A 14,461-nucleotide genomic window follows, 5' to 3' on the forward strand; every position below is an offset into this window, starting at 1 on the left:
AAGAAGACACCTCTGCAAGGTGAACATGCCAACACTGCATTTGCCTGGCATCCTGCTGGCTGTTCTCCACCCCGTGCTGGCCTCCTGTTTTGGGGTTTGCACGAGGTCATTTCTACCCAAGCACAGAGCTTACAAGTCCCTGGTAAAACTCTGCTCTGCTTGGCTGTGCTCCAGCAGCATCTCATCTTATTTACTTGGAAGCTGCTGCAGTGCTCTCTGTTTCTCTTGGAAACAGAACCCTTTTCATTCTTCCTCTTGATCCTACAGGTAGGGTTCTGAGCAGTGGAACTGTGGCATACAAAAAGCATCCCTCAGACCTCAAGAGAGACCCTGCCTGCAAAGCGGGGCTGCAAAGCCCAGCTCCTGCTCAAGAGATCTGCAGGAGCTTGCTCTGCTTTCCAACATGGTGTTAATTAAAACACCAGATTAAGGCTGCTCCGGTTCAGTTAATTGATTGTAGATATCCTTTCAGAATGAGCTTTAGAGGCTATATTGCATTTCATAATAATGACTGGAAAATTTTAAGGTGCCGATCTGGTAAAAATATGCATATATATGTATCCATGAATATGAAAACCATCCTAAATGCATTACCATAGCTGCTGTTTATGAAATAGGAACCACTTGAAATGGTAAAATAATGAAAATCCAAGTGCAAATCAAGCGTTGCTCCTCTTTACGCAGTCCTGAAAGGTACACCCTCAGTGTATCAATCATCCCCCCATAAACACTTAGAAGTGCAGATCCATAATCAGTAATGACTTGTGGAAATTCTGAAGTAGCCCTCCTGAGTGCATCCTTCTGTAACTATGCCTTGGGGCCATGATAATCAGTGTGAGCAGCACAGAACAGATTTAAGAGCTTTCATCTTGAAGCTGATTTATATTCTTGTACTTATGTACATTTCCTCCCCAGGTCTGCATCACCCTGTGCTAGAGTGCCACGGGAAAGCATTTCTCCAGAATTCCCACCAGAGAACCCCTCCATCTCCAAGAAAGCCTTCCAAAAATGCATCAAAAAGCAGAGGACAATCTGAGGACACTCTTGACTTGTTTTATCCTCCTCATTTCCCTGAGAGGTTGCCCTGAGACCACACTCACATAATTCTTTCACTACACAAGGGGAAAAAAGAAACCCTTACTGCACAATAATTTATAATAAATCACTCATGAACCCATCAACTTAATCTTCATTACAATCTATTGCTACAAAGATTTCTATAGTCTGACAGAAGACTTACTGAGTATAAAGGTTTGCCTTAGGGGCTGAATGTAATCAGAGAGGGACAGAATAAAAACACAATGGGCTTGTTACTACTGCTATATAAAAACACATGAGGAACTCTTAATAATGGGGAACTCATGGGAAAAGATGGATTTCTCTTACTCACTTTTCCCAGGACTGAAAGACCTTGCCCCATTCAATTCATTTTTCACAGGGATATTCCCACTGATTTGGGGGAGACATCTGGTTTGGGCTGTGGAAAGTTTGTATTCCTCAACAACCGCTTTTTGCAAAGTCCAGGAGAATTTAATACAGTTAATCAGGGAGACTGGAGAATGATCAAATGATCTGAAACTGAAAAATGACCTGTTCCTTATTCCTTCAGTAAAAATACCTCTTAAAAAACCCCAAAGCCACCACAACAGAGAAATAGACAGGTGGATAAAAAATAATTCTGGTGCTTTTGGAAGAGAAGCCTTTCTTCCCTTCTGCAAGTCACACTCCCTGACCAAGCCAGGTCCAAACAGTGAGGGAAAGAAAAGCTGCTCCTGACTGACAGATCACACTCTGGAAAAGCAGTACAATACTTCCCTCTCCAGTACCTGAGGACTTAGATTTATGGGTTTTTAACCTTATTCTCATGTCCTGTCTTTTTAACCTGACAAATACAGTAAAACACTGGTTGTGTAGCCCATACTCTATTTGCAGCATGGAATAACTCCTACATTGACTGCACTGGAGTGATGCCAGCCCCAGGAATCACAGGCAGGGGCTGAGTCCCAGTGAATGCAAGTGTGTGCAATGCCTGGGCAATGCACAGTGATGGGGCCCTGGGTCTCTCCACTCAGACCCAATGCAGGACAATGCTCAATGCTGTGGCTGCAGCCCTGCACAGCCCTGGCTCCCCCATCCCTGGTGCTGGGCTGCCTTCCCAGCACTTCTGGAGAGCCCTGTGCCCCCAGGAGCCCTCCTGCTCACAGCGCTCAGCTCACTGCACTCAGTAATCCTGCCAAACCCTGCCTGGGAATGGTGCTGGTGCTGGGGAGGAGTTTGGTGTGAGCTGCTTCACCAGAGAGAAATCCCCCAGCAGAGGGTGGGAAAAGGCCTTGCCAGAGCATCCCTGGCCAGACTGAGCCCAGCCACAGACACTCAGCCTTGTGAGTGAATGGCACACCGAGTGCAACTCATTTTAATGCTCCACAAAGCAGGAGACTGGTCTTTTCAGAGCACAAAGCGGGATGCAGCATGAACGAGCCTGAAAACAAACAAAGGAAACTGGAGACTGGGCAATAGTGTTTATCAGGGGAAACAGGGAAAGCAAGAAAACAAAATCCAACTGCCTGGAGAATGAGGCTGCCTGAAGCAGGCTACCTTTCTGACTCCTGTCTGCTACACAAAGATCAGAGTTTCTGTTGGTTTCGTGCTGCTGCTGACTCAGAGGGCCGGACACACCACATCAGCTGCAGCTTTGGGGATAAACTGCCTGCTAAAATACATTCTGCAACACACTGGAGAGTGAGAAGCAATGATGATTTCTCTCCTGCCCATTGCCAGATGGGCTCAGGCTCTCCCCTGGTGTTCTTACCCATGCAATGACAGCAGGGCAGGTGTCAGTCCTGGGCTGTCCTACAGCCCCAGTGACAAGGTTCATTTTCCAAATGGCCTTACAGCTGATCAGTTATTTGCAAGGGACCATCCTGTCCTTTACAGTCCTGTGCCACGGAGAGAATTTCATCCACTGAAGTATTTTTGTTATGCAGAAAACAGGCCAATACATTACCATTCACACAGACACTTGAGTTGGCACACGTATATCCAAACAGATTTTTTCTTAGATTTAGCTCTCAAATTCTGTTGCCCCACCCATTAAATTCCATTGATTTCTTCTCCCACTCAATCTACCATTTTCTGAATGCTTCTGAGCTGTTTCACAAGGAAATAAAAAAAAAAACACTGTTAGTTTTCACGCCTCTGAACTTTCTACAACTCCCTTCATAAAAGTGTTCAACTTATTCATCCTCAGATTTTTATTTTTTCAGATTCTGTGCCGCATGCCCAGCCTGACCTGTGGCTGCCCAGCTCTGGGGCCGGGCAGGCCTCGTGTCCTGGCCTGGCATCCATCTCTGGGCTTGCTTCTGCTCCCCCTTCCCCCCACGCTCGTTATCTTGACATGGATTGAGCATTTCTTGGAATGCATCGTCTCGTTGCTATCTGTCAGCCCAGGCTGCCTTCTGCTGAAGACATATGGAGAGGCATTCTTTCTCCTTGAGGGGTGACCAAGCAGGCACAGATTTCAGAGCAAACTCTCCTCAGCAAAAACGGGAATTGCGCGGCTGCAGGAAATTGCACAAGCCCGAACAAAAGCATTTCTCCCCGCTGACCCAAACAATCTTTGCTGGGGCTGGTGACTGATATTGCTCCTTAAAACAGTTTTTTCATCATCAGTTCCTGCTAATGAAGCTGGCCTGCTGGAGTGCGGGCCGCCAGGGCAGCTGAGCTCCGTCTGCAGCTGGAATGCGGCTCCGAGGGGTGTGAGACCAAAGACAGCCAAAGCCCAGGAATTCTGCTGCTCTGCCAACAGCCCGAGCCAGCCAGCTGCTAATCTGCTCCTCAAGATACCACGGTCACATCGATAGCATTCAGAATTCCATTAACCCAGGAGATTTCAGCCACTTGTCCCTTCCACCTCACAAATAAAAGTAAATGAGATCAACTTTCTCCTCACATATTCCTCTCACCGCCTTTGTCATGCTTCAGGACTGTTTCTTGTCTGATTCATTAAAGTGCCTTGATGCACAACGGATTAAGTACTTAAATAAATAGTTCGCTTTTCCTCCAAATTGCAAAAGTGATTTCAATTTTTTAAGCTGTTAGCAGAAAACATTTTAAAAAGATAAACATGCCATTCTTTGTGCAAATACAGAATATTTTTTCATGGCCCAACTTTCCATAAAAAATAAGGACAAAAGTTGTAAAAAAGAAAAAAACCAGTTTGAATTCTTGCTTTGAAAGACATAGCAAGAGTTTCAGATCCAATGGACACAAGGCTGAGCTCCTCAGAGCCGGACTGGCAGCTCAGCCACGTGTTTTTCATCACCCGCTGCAGGAAAGGGGTTCTGCTGGAGGGAGCAGCCCCTGCCTGCGTGGGCTGAGAGCACCCTTGGGAGAGGAGAGGAGCAGCTCTCACACTGAGCTCACTGCAGGCCCAGCTACCAGCATGGATCAGCCCCGTTCCAGCAGGAATCTCTTGCCTGGCAGAGTCTGCCTGGGGAAACAATACAGGAATATTTGCTTAGACACTGCTTATTTTAGTATGAAACACGCTGGTCAAACATTTCCCTTATGTTATTTTCATGCCCCAGGGCAGTCTCAGATGGGGATTGATGTCATTTTCTTGAAATATTTGCTGTAAAATAAAAGCTGCTTGTTTTTCAGCCAAGGAAATTCAGCCTAGGAAATAGAGAGAGGCTGAACTTGGCATTTTCTCCCGTGGGCAGCACATCCTGGCCCTGGCTGCACTTCCCAGCTGGGTTTGCCCTGCAGCCCGGCCACAACTCCAGAGTCACACGTGTGACTTCTGGAGTGCTTGGAGCCTAAGGCAGAAGCCAATCACTCTGGGCTCCCTGCAGAGCTAAAAGAGAGAAACCACCATCTCAAACAGGTACTTCAGCCCATGGGAACAACTGACCAGGCTTATCTTTGCCATCACCTTCACAGAGCAATTGGACTCCTAATTTGGGAGACTTATAAATGTGTTTAAGATTAGACAAAATTAAATCCCTAAAGCCAGCCCAAATCAAGCACCAGAGAAGCCAACATTAGGCCCCTGTGACCACAGAGGGACCTCTTTGTTGAAATAAATCTTTCTGCATAAATGTGTAAGGTCAATAGGAATCATTGGATAAAGATCCAATTTCTCCTTTTATAATCCCAGATGAAGTTAAATCTCTTTTTCAAGTTTACCCTCCCTTGCTGCTGGGTGTCCCAGCTAATTGCATTTTCCCTGACAGAAGCACCTGGCTCCTGCCCTGCTGGGCTCAGGACAGCTCCAGGGCCCCACAGCCTTGCTCTGACACTGACATCCTCCTGCATCCTCCTGCATCCAGCTCAGGGTACGCAGGGCCCACATCAGGTAGCTGCTTCCAGCTGACAGCTTCCAGACACAGCCAAGCACTTTATATTAAATAAATTAATAAAAATATAATGCCAAAATGTGCTTTGTAATGAGTTATAGGTGCAGTTCAAGCCTCACAATTCCATCTGCATCTGCTCAGGGCTGTTTGCCCAGAGGATTTTGTCAGTCCTTCCTCACTGACTCTGGCAGGTGCTGCCACTGTCAAAGTGCCTCTGTGCTTTGGGCTGTCCTCAAACTAGGGCTGAGAACAATTCCTCACCACTTTCTCCAAAGATCAGGTTTTTTTAAAAAGTGGTAAATTCTCACCTCTCAGAAAAGGTTGGAATTTTAAATGCATTATCAGTAGCTTACACCTGCACGTTTCATTTCAGAAAGACCACTAAAATACCAGAAGAAGCATTTCTAAGTGTTAGTAGAGAGAGACAGAACCCCAGGAATGAAGGGATGGAGGAAACTTTTTTCCCTGATAGCCTGAGTAATGAGCTGTCCGTTTTGCAGAGAGAAAATGAAACTTCAGGATGGGAAATGCAAAGTAGATTCACAGGTGCATTAAAAGAATTCAAAGCCTATTTCAGGTGAAGGAACACAAATAACAATTAGAGAGGAGGACAAAAGCTTGAGCATGTGAAACTAAGCAGTGATTCCTCACAGTACATCTCAGAATGTTTCTATATTTTTAGCTCAGAAATGTCCTAATCCAGGTACAGCTGGTACATTTAGTGACACCCATAGATCTTCCTATTTTATTTTTTTATTATCTTAGGTTACCTTTGCCAAACATTTCTAAAGCATTCATGGCCATTTTCTCCCTCTCTAAATAGCTAGAAAAGCAAGCACTTTTTTACCTCCATCATAGTAGACAAAAAATCCTAGGAATTTAATTTGACAGAGTCTCACAGGTGTGAAGGGTCACTTTCCATGCTACTGACTAGATGGGAGAGACAAATCCAAGAGAAAAAAAATGGTGGATATTTCTCTTTTCTGCCAACAAATGGGCAGTCTAGGAAAGCAGAGATCTCCTGTAGTAGCAGTACAGAAAAGGTCCAGTAACTTGATGAGAAGGAATTAATTAAAGCAATGATACAGAAAATGGGCAAGAGTATTGTGAACTGATAGAAACCAATCATTACCTGATAAATCAGCATGAAAAACCATAAAGGTTACTCAGCCCAAACATAACCTGGGAAAACAGAGTTTTCCTAAAGAACAGAAGGGCACTGATACAGAACTGGATTATTGGGGGTGCAAGAGGGACAACCATCACCTATCCCATGGAACTGCAGAGGGGATTTCAGGGTCAGGCAGAATGGAATGAAATGAAATAATGAAATGAAATGAAATGAAATGAAATGAAATGAAATGAAATGAAATGAAATGAAATGCAGCCAGACATTCAAGGGACCACCCTGATGGTTTAACAAAGGATCCCAAATTTAAGAAGATGCAAAGGAAGCACATTAACCAAGAATGCAGTGCTAGGAAGATTTCCTCCATGGTATTTCTGCAGAATTTACAGTAGTTTTATGTTGGCTTCTTTTTTTTTTTTTTTTTTTTTTTATTAAAAAAGAGGGTAAAATGGGCAAAACAGTGATTTTTCCCTAACCCTTTAGAGTCATCAGTGTGTTCTGGAATACAGCTCTTGCTCTGCATAATTCCAGCAATTCAGAGAGATGCCGTGCTGAGGCCTTTCTCATCTCCCCTTTCCCTCTAATTAGACAATATTTTAAAAGCACTTCCCAGTATTAATGGTGACACGAGAGCCTGGCCATGGAGCCTGCCCATGCACATGCAGCACAGTGGCCCTGTGACCCTGCTGCTCCCTCTGGCAGGAGATGTGGCCCTTTGCAAAGGCTGCACCCAAATCACAAGGAAAACGTGATTGAGCTCCTCAGGGCCTGGAGCCGATTGCAGTTTATGACTTGAGAAAGCTCTGAAAGCTCCAGACACTTCCTCAGAGGTCACCATCCCATCCATCCACTGCAGCACAGCTTTTGTTTGTTTAACTCTCCTCGTATGTTTTACATTCCTTGTTTGTCAGCCATGAAAGCTACTTGGATAACCAAGAATTGTGTGGCAATTTCCCAACATCAGCCAGGTTCCAGGAAATCCCCAGGTTTTGCTCAAACTCCACCATGGCAAAGCTGCAGCTGCACGTGGGGTTTATTAATGCAGAGCAGACGGAGTGCCCTGCGCTGCGCTGATCGCTGCAGGGGCTGCACGGGCGAGCAGAGACGCAGCTCTCACTGAAACACAGCCAGACGTGGTCACTCCCTGCTCACCAGAGGGCATGCACAGCTGCTGCGCTGCAGCCTGCAGCCCTGCTGTGCAGGCAACACGCCCGGGGCTTTGCAGCCTACCCTGCACCAGTGCCAGGCTGCATTTCTGTGTGTCAGAGCTGCATTTGTGTGTGCCAGGCTGCATTGCTGTGTGTCAGAGCTGCATTTCTCTGTGTCAGGCTGCATTTCTGTGTGTCAGGGCTGCATTCTTCTGTGCCAGGGCTGCATTTCTGTGTGCCAGGCTGCACTTCTGTGTGTCAGGGCTGCATTTCTGTGTGCCAGGGCAGCATTTCTCGGTGCCAGGCTGCATTTCTCTGTGTGAGGGCAGCACAGGGATGCATTTCTCTGTGTACCAGGCTGCATTTCTGTGTGCCAGGGTAGCGCAGGGCTGCATTTCTCTGTGTCAGGGCAGCGCTGTTTCCTCTGGTGCATTGGCATTCCCAGGGCAGTGAGGTCAGTCCCGAGCAGCAGAGCCCGGGGCTCTCCCTGTGTTTGACAGCCCAGGCTGGGCTCCTCCAGCCCGGCCTTGGGGCAGAGCCCAGCTGCCAGGGAGGGAGACTGATCTCAATAAATGATAAGCCCATGCTCACTAAATGCTAATACTTGCACATCAATTAGAGCAGGGCAGAGATGGAATGACACACGATGTCTGCTAACAAAGACTTGCAAAATATTACTCTCAAAGGCTTCATTTCCTTTTTTGATACCCTTAGAATAATATTTGCTTCCTCGAGACTGAAACATCTGAGTCCAGGGCAGGGACATTCAATCACACAAGTAGTTTTGACAACATTCATTCAGACTATTTCTATGAATGCAAACAAATTTCAGGAGTGCACTGAGGCTGTGACAAAGGTGTGTTTGCCTTCTTCCTGATTTCTGGTTTATATAGTCATTAATATATAAATTTAAAAGAAGAGTAGTAAGGTCCAAAAGGATTGGATGGAAGACTGAGAACACCACAGGTCAATTACAGTAGGACACAACATCCCCACATCCAAGCAGCTCTGCTTCTCCAAAGAGCTCCCCTCGCTGTTCTTGCAGAGACTGTGATCACTGCAGAGCTGAGCAGGGAAGGTTGTTTCCTCCTTGAAAGGTGTTTTTCCAACATCTGCCTTCAAGACGGTTGGATTACTTTTTCCTTTTTTTCCTTCGTGGTAAATCCTGAACTGTCACCCAGACACAAGTACCTAAATGAAGCTTCAATGCAACTGGAGATCAAAAATGTTTTCCCCCTCAAAAAATAAAGTCCTTAAGAAAATGGAAATAATGGTTTTCTACTTTTATCTTTGCAGAGAGACAAGACTTGAGGCTGTCAACTCGGTATAAACCGCCAGCATCCCCTCAAACAGCCCATTTTCACCCCATTTCCTCACACTTCTTAAAAAAAGTGTTAAGTAAGATTTTGGCTTTCTGTTCACAGGAATGATAGGCCATGTATCTTCATTCAAATTTATCTCAGTTTGTTTTTTAGTCTAAGGAGCAAGTTCTTGAGAATAAATGTTAATTTCAGCCCACTTCAGCAGGGAAGTTAAGATATTAATAAGTTAAATTAAGCCAGAAATATATTCAGACCTACACACAAACTAGCTGCCAGAAAAAGATACGTGTCTCTTCTTCCCCACACTGAGAATTTATTATTTTCAGCAAAAATCTTTTCAATAATCCCTCTCTTCTAAAAATACTCTATTTAAATATTCCCCCCCCCCCCCCAGAGACCCAATTCTGTACAGACTAAGCCCCATCTCTCAGTCGAGTGGCACTGAGGTGTTGATACCAAGTTAACCCACCCTCGAAGAGACTCCCATTTCCCATTCTGTTTAGAATTCTGCAGGGTAGCTTCAGTTCTCCAAAGCAAACACCTTGGACTTACAGAAACCACTTATTAACAAACAAATGCATTATCATGGAAATACAGCTTCCCTTTGCCTCCACCCAGCATTTCCCAGGGTGCTCCTGAATCTCCCAAGAGGTGTAAATATTCCTCAGCAAACCGGGGGGTGTTTAAAACCCTTCAGCAAGTACCATGAAAATAAGACTCAAACAAGCAAAAGATGAGCTGCCACAGAGGCAGGAGGAGCCAGGCTTTTCATGCCAGTCAGGAATTCTCTGTCAGTGAGGAGTTTGCTGAGGTAACCTCGGTGCTGTACAAGTTCCAGGCTGGCATTAGGTAAATGAATTTTTAGATTTCAGCTGACCGCAGGGTGCTTGGCCAGCATGCAAAGGTCAATGTGTGCCTGCAGGTCAGCATGCTCCTCAAGGCTTGGAAACCTCCTCTGGACGTGCTGAAAGGCCTGAGATAGTCACAGCTCACACCAGCGAGGCTCTCACTCCCTCTCCTTGCTGTGCAGCAGGCAAGCTCGCTGAACTGACCCCAATAAATATTTTCATTTCTAGAAACAAAGGCAGGACTCCAGGCAGTAGCAGCCACGCACCCTGAGCAGAGGGGCACTAGGAATGGAGCACACCGCGTTTGTCCCCTGGCTGTGCCACAAACCCGGCACCTCTAACTGCTGCAAACCTCTGGTTCTTCACTCAACAAACACCTGCCCTCCTTCTGGTGTCAGCAAACCCTCCACCTCTAACTGTGTACACACCCTTGCACCTCTTTAATTGTGTGAACAAACCTTCACACCTCTTTAACTGTGCTAACAAACCCTTGTCCTTCTTAATTGTGTTAATAAAGCCTTGAGCCTCTTTAGCTTTGCTACAAACCCTTGCACCTCTCCAACTGTGCTAACAAACCTTTGCACCTCTTTGTGCTAAAAAACATCGTCCCTCTTTATTGTGTTAACAAACCCCTGTCTCTCCTTAATTGTGCTCACAAACACCTCTTAATTGTGTTGCAAAATCTCCTCCCTCTTCGATTGTGTTAACAACCTTTGTCCCTCTTCATTGTGTTAACAAACATTTCCCCTCTTGAATTGTGCTAACAAAGCCTGGTCCTTCTTTGGCTGTGCTCACAAACCCGTAAAAAAAAAAAAAAAAAAAAAAATATATATATGTAAATATATAAAAACTAGTTTCTTTATATTCACACGCTTTATATAAAATAAAATAAAAATTAGGGTGCTAATTAATAAGTTAATATAAAAAGTAAAATATTGTTATGTGTAGTAGATATAATTTGCGCCACTTCTAATATAATATATGTGATATTAAATATTTGTTAAAATATACATGTTTGTATTAAGAGTCCTCCCCACCCTCACAAGCAAAACCTCGTATATATTAAAACCCAATTTACACATAAAAAGATGTAGCTCAGCCAAGAGATGAGCTCTGTCTAGAGAGATACAAAGACCCCAAGCACTAATCATCCTGTAAACGACACGAGATGGATCTCATGGAAATCCTTAGGCAGATACATGTAAATGCATTGTTCCCGTAAACTTCATCAAGGGATTCACCAACTCCAGACACTAAATTGTTCTTCTTCATAATTAAAAAAAAAAAAATCTTTTTAACCTATAAATTCCAAATAAAAAAAACCTAACTGCCAAAATATTAGCCTCAGGCAGAATTTTCCCTATAAAAACCGCTTGTGCCAAGATAGAGGTGTGTGGGCATAAAAGAAAACCTCTGCTGAGGCTGACCTCTTTACTACACACCCAAGCTCAGCTCTGTTCTTTCTTTATAGCTAACTAGATAAAATTTAATTACAAAATAAATATTTTATTTTTTAATTTTAATTTAGCTAAACAAATTTCATTTATAACAAACTTGGGACTGCTGACAAGCCCAAGTGACACTCAGTGACACACCTTGAGCAATATCAGGTCCAAGCAAGTGGAACTGAAGAGCCACAGCCCCTCGGGCACTGGGCAGCCCTCACTGCTCACATCACCTCTGTATCACCTCTGACAACAAGGGCAAGCGCTTCTAAAACAGAAAATTAAAATGCTCACTACAGGTAACTAAAGACCACAGGCTGAAACTAAGAAAATTATGGTAAGGTTAAACAGCTGATATGAGTTACTCAGAGTTTATGTGCAGGGTTAGTAGCTGAATTTTAAAGTGATGCTCCAACACCTGAAAAGATAAAGGAACTGCTCCTGAGATTAAAAGGTACAGCTGGAAGGGCAAGTGTGAAACGTTTATACCTCATAGTTTTGGTGGAGAAAAAAAAAATAGGAAATATATGAGATTAAGAAAGCAAATCATCATGCAAGGACAAGAAATTGGTTATATTTTGTGCTGGGCAAAGGATGATATAAAATGGTCTGTCTGGCACACAGCACAAAGAAGTTTCACCCTGATCCAGGCAGTGGAACTAAGGCAAGGTAACCAGCTGAAAGTGAAGTTCACATGCAGATTATGAAGAAAAACATTTAATCATAATTCCTCCCTTTTCCCCTCTATTCCCTGCCCCCAGTCTGGACTTAGAGGAGAAAACTGTAATTTTATCAGAAGCTTTCTGAGAAAAAAAAAGTTTTCTCTGAAATGTATATTATATATATAATAAAGTGATGTTAGAATAGACACACTATATACCCTGTTAGAAGAGCTATAGCTGTAGAACGGCTCTCAGATTTCAACTGTATGACCCAGCCAAAGACTTACGTGCTCTCTTGTATGCCCTACCTCAGAGATTTCATCAATTTCTGAATTATTACATTCTTCTTGTGTTTTGCCTGTCTCCCTCATGCCACCATTGGCATGTGCTTTAGGAAAAAGAGAAATAGAAAGCTCCCCAAAAAGGACTCCTAAAGGATGGAAACCCCCCAGCTGTAGGGAATACAAGCAGATTCCAGAGACCTATCATAGCAGAGCTTGGAAATAAGGGGGAAGATGCTCAGTGCCCAGTTATTTTTGGTCTGAAATACGGGTATTGCTGCCCCAGCAGCTTTGGGGTTCATTCAGCAGCAAACAGGGGTGGGAGGAAGTTCATTGTCTGTGCATGTTAGGCTGAGAATTCACTTGCAAGGGAAGAGAGATTTCACAGGAAAGGCTGGATGGGAGCCCTGGAGATTTGGGTTCTGTTCTTGTCTCTCTCAGAGCCCCTTGAGCAGCTCCTTAGGCAAGACACGACCCCAATGCCTCAGCATTCTAGCTTTTATATTTTCCATCTATTTGTAATCCTGCAGCTCTTCATGTAGAACTCCAAACTCCATATCCAGTGCCAGCTGCTGCTTCCCCATTTTGGTCAGACACAATTCCTCTCCAGGCTGGGAACCAAGGACCCCTCACGGCCTCCGCCCTGAGAGATGGAAGCAAAAGTTAGTTGGGGAGGCACACTTGGGGTAAATGAGTTCATTAGCTGAAGCTGTAATTGGGGAATTAACCCCCAATGTGCAAATGGACCAAACTTACACAAGTGTGCAAACCTGTGACCCGTGGTCCATTTTGGGTGAACCCCTGGGGGAGGGCTCTGCCTGAAATGTGCCTGAAGGCCCTTCAGTAAATGGAACTGCTTTTTATCCCCTTAATTCTGTCTGCCCTCTGGTTTTAGGTAGCCCCAAAAGGCACCAGCCCTGCCTGGAAATGGCAGCAATATTTTCCATCCTCTGCATTCCTGCAGCACATCCCTAAGGACAGGGAGGGCTCCCACCCCCAGCACCTGCCAGGGCCATGCCCTGCTCCCCCCTGGGCAGTGCAGAACAGCCCCCGAGCACCCGTGGGATATCCCCCAGCATCCTCCCTCCCCAGACAAACCCTGCAGGCAGCAGCTCCACTTATCCTGCCCTGGAAATCCCACAGGTTGGTGGATCTAGAGTTGCATTTCCCAATCATGAGTCCTCTCACTGAACCATACCTTTGATAAAATTCCTCAGCCCCTGGAGGAACACTCAGGCAGGACTGGCAGTGAAGAGCCTCTGTGTGCAAGCAAGCAGAGTTGAGTTAACCCTGAAGAATATGAATTATCTTCCCCATGTTGTGTCCTCATTAGTCAGGCTCACTAAATATTATTCTCAATAATACATTGAAAATTGGAAAGAGCATAAATAGATTGGATTTCATGTGAGGCTGAGCACCAGAGAAGTTGCACTATTAATCTTATTCCACAAAAATGTGAATTTGGACCTGACACCCCACATCCATCGGTCAAAAGCAGCAGCCATTCATCACTGTAAGCAATGGCAGTTGAGCCCCAAGTTCACATACAGGCAGAACTCCCTGGGAAAGTGTTTATTCTGTGCTGAAAATAGGGATTGGCACAAAAGAAAAGCTATTTAAAGATATACACACGCAGGAATAAATATAATAAAATTTAATATAAATATAGTAAATATAATAAAATTAATCCTGACCTCATCTTCTACTAGCTACCATTGTTTTCTCCTATCTTGTGGTCTAAAAGTTGGATTGGGCCTTATAACTTTATTAATTGCTATTTGAAAAGACATTCTAAGCCTCTTAACCTGAGTGCAAAAGAGCACAAAAAGTGTCCTTCAAACTTGAGGAAGAGATGACTTTGTAAATATGAAAGGTTCTAAAATTACATTCTGTCACAGAGCTCAAATAAATCTAGATAGAACTACCATATTTCAAGACTTAAAGAAGGATATAATTCCATTTTAAGCACAGAAAATACATGTTGATATTTTCATATCTCACAGATCCAGGTGTGTGTGGATCTGTACCACATTCAAGATATTTTTCCCATACAGGGCTGATTTTTCAGTGCATGCTACATGTTCATCAGCACGTTTGAAATCACAAATAATGATAATAAAAAAATCCCTCTATTAGAAGTCTGTTCAAACATTGTCAACAAGCTCTGGGGTCATTTAATGCAATGTGTACATACAACTAAAGAGCATTATTTGCATTTTAGAGTAAAAGCATTCTAAGAGGATTCCTCAGCTTTTGGTTACACAATAGA

General features: G+C 44.2%; 1 long non-coding RNA gene across 1 annotated transcript; it reads left to right on the forward strand.

Annotated features, from left to right (window-relative positions):
* The first annotated feature begins 364 nt into the window (after window positions 1-364).
* LOC146766336 (uncharacterized) lies at window positions 365-10,333 on the forward strand. The gene is made up of 2 exons (XR_014957778.1): window positions 365-9,805; window positions 10,033-10,333. It is a non-coding gene; the product is annotated as an uncharacterized LOC146766336 (long non-coding RNA).
* The last annotated feature ends 4,128 nt before the right edge of the window (window positions 10,334-14,461 follow it).

The sequence above is a fragment of the Lonchura striata genome, chromosome 11 (assembly GCF_050655825.1).
Source record: "Lonchura striata isolate lonStrDom1 chromosome 11, ASM5065582v1, whole genome shotgun sequence".
Lineage (NCBI taxonomy): Eukaryota > Metazoa > Chordata > Aves > Passeriformes > Estrildidae > Lonchura > Lonchura striata.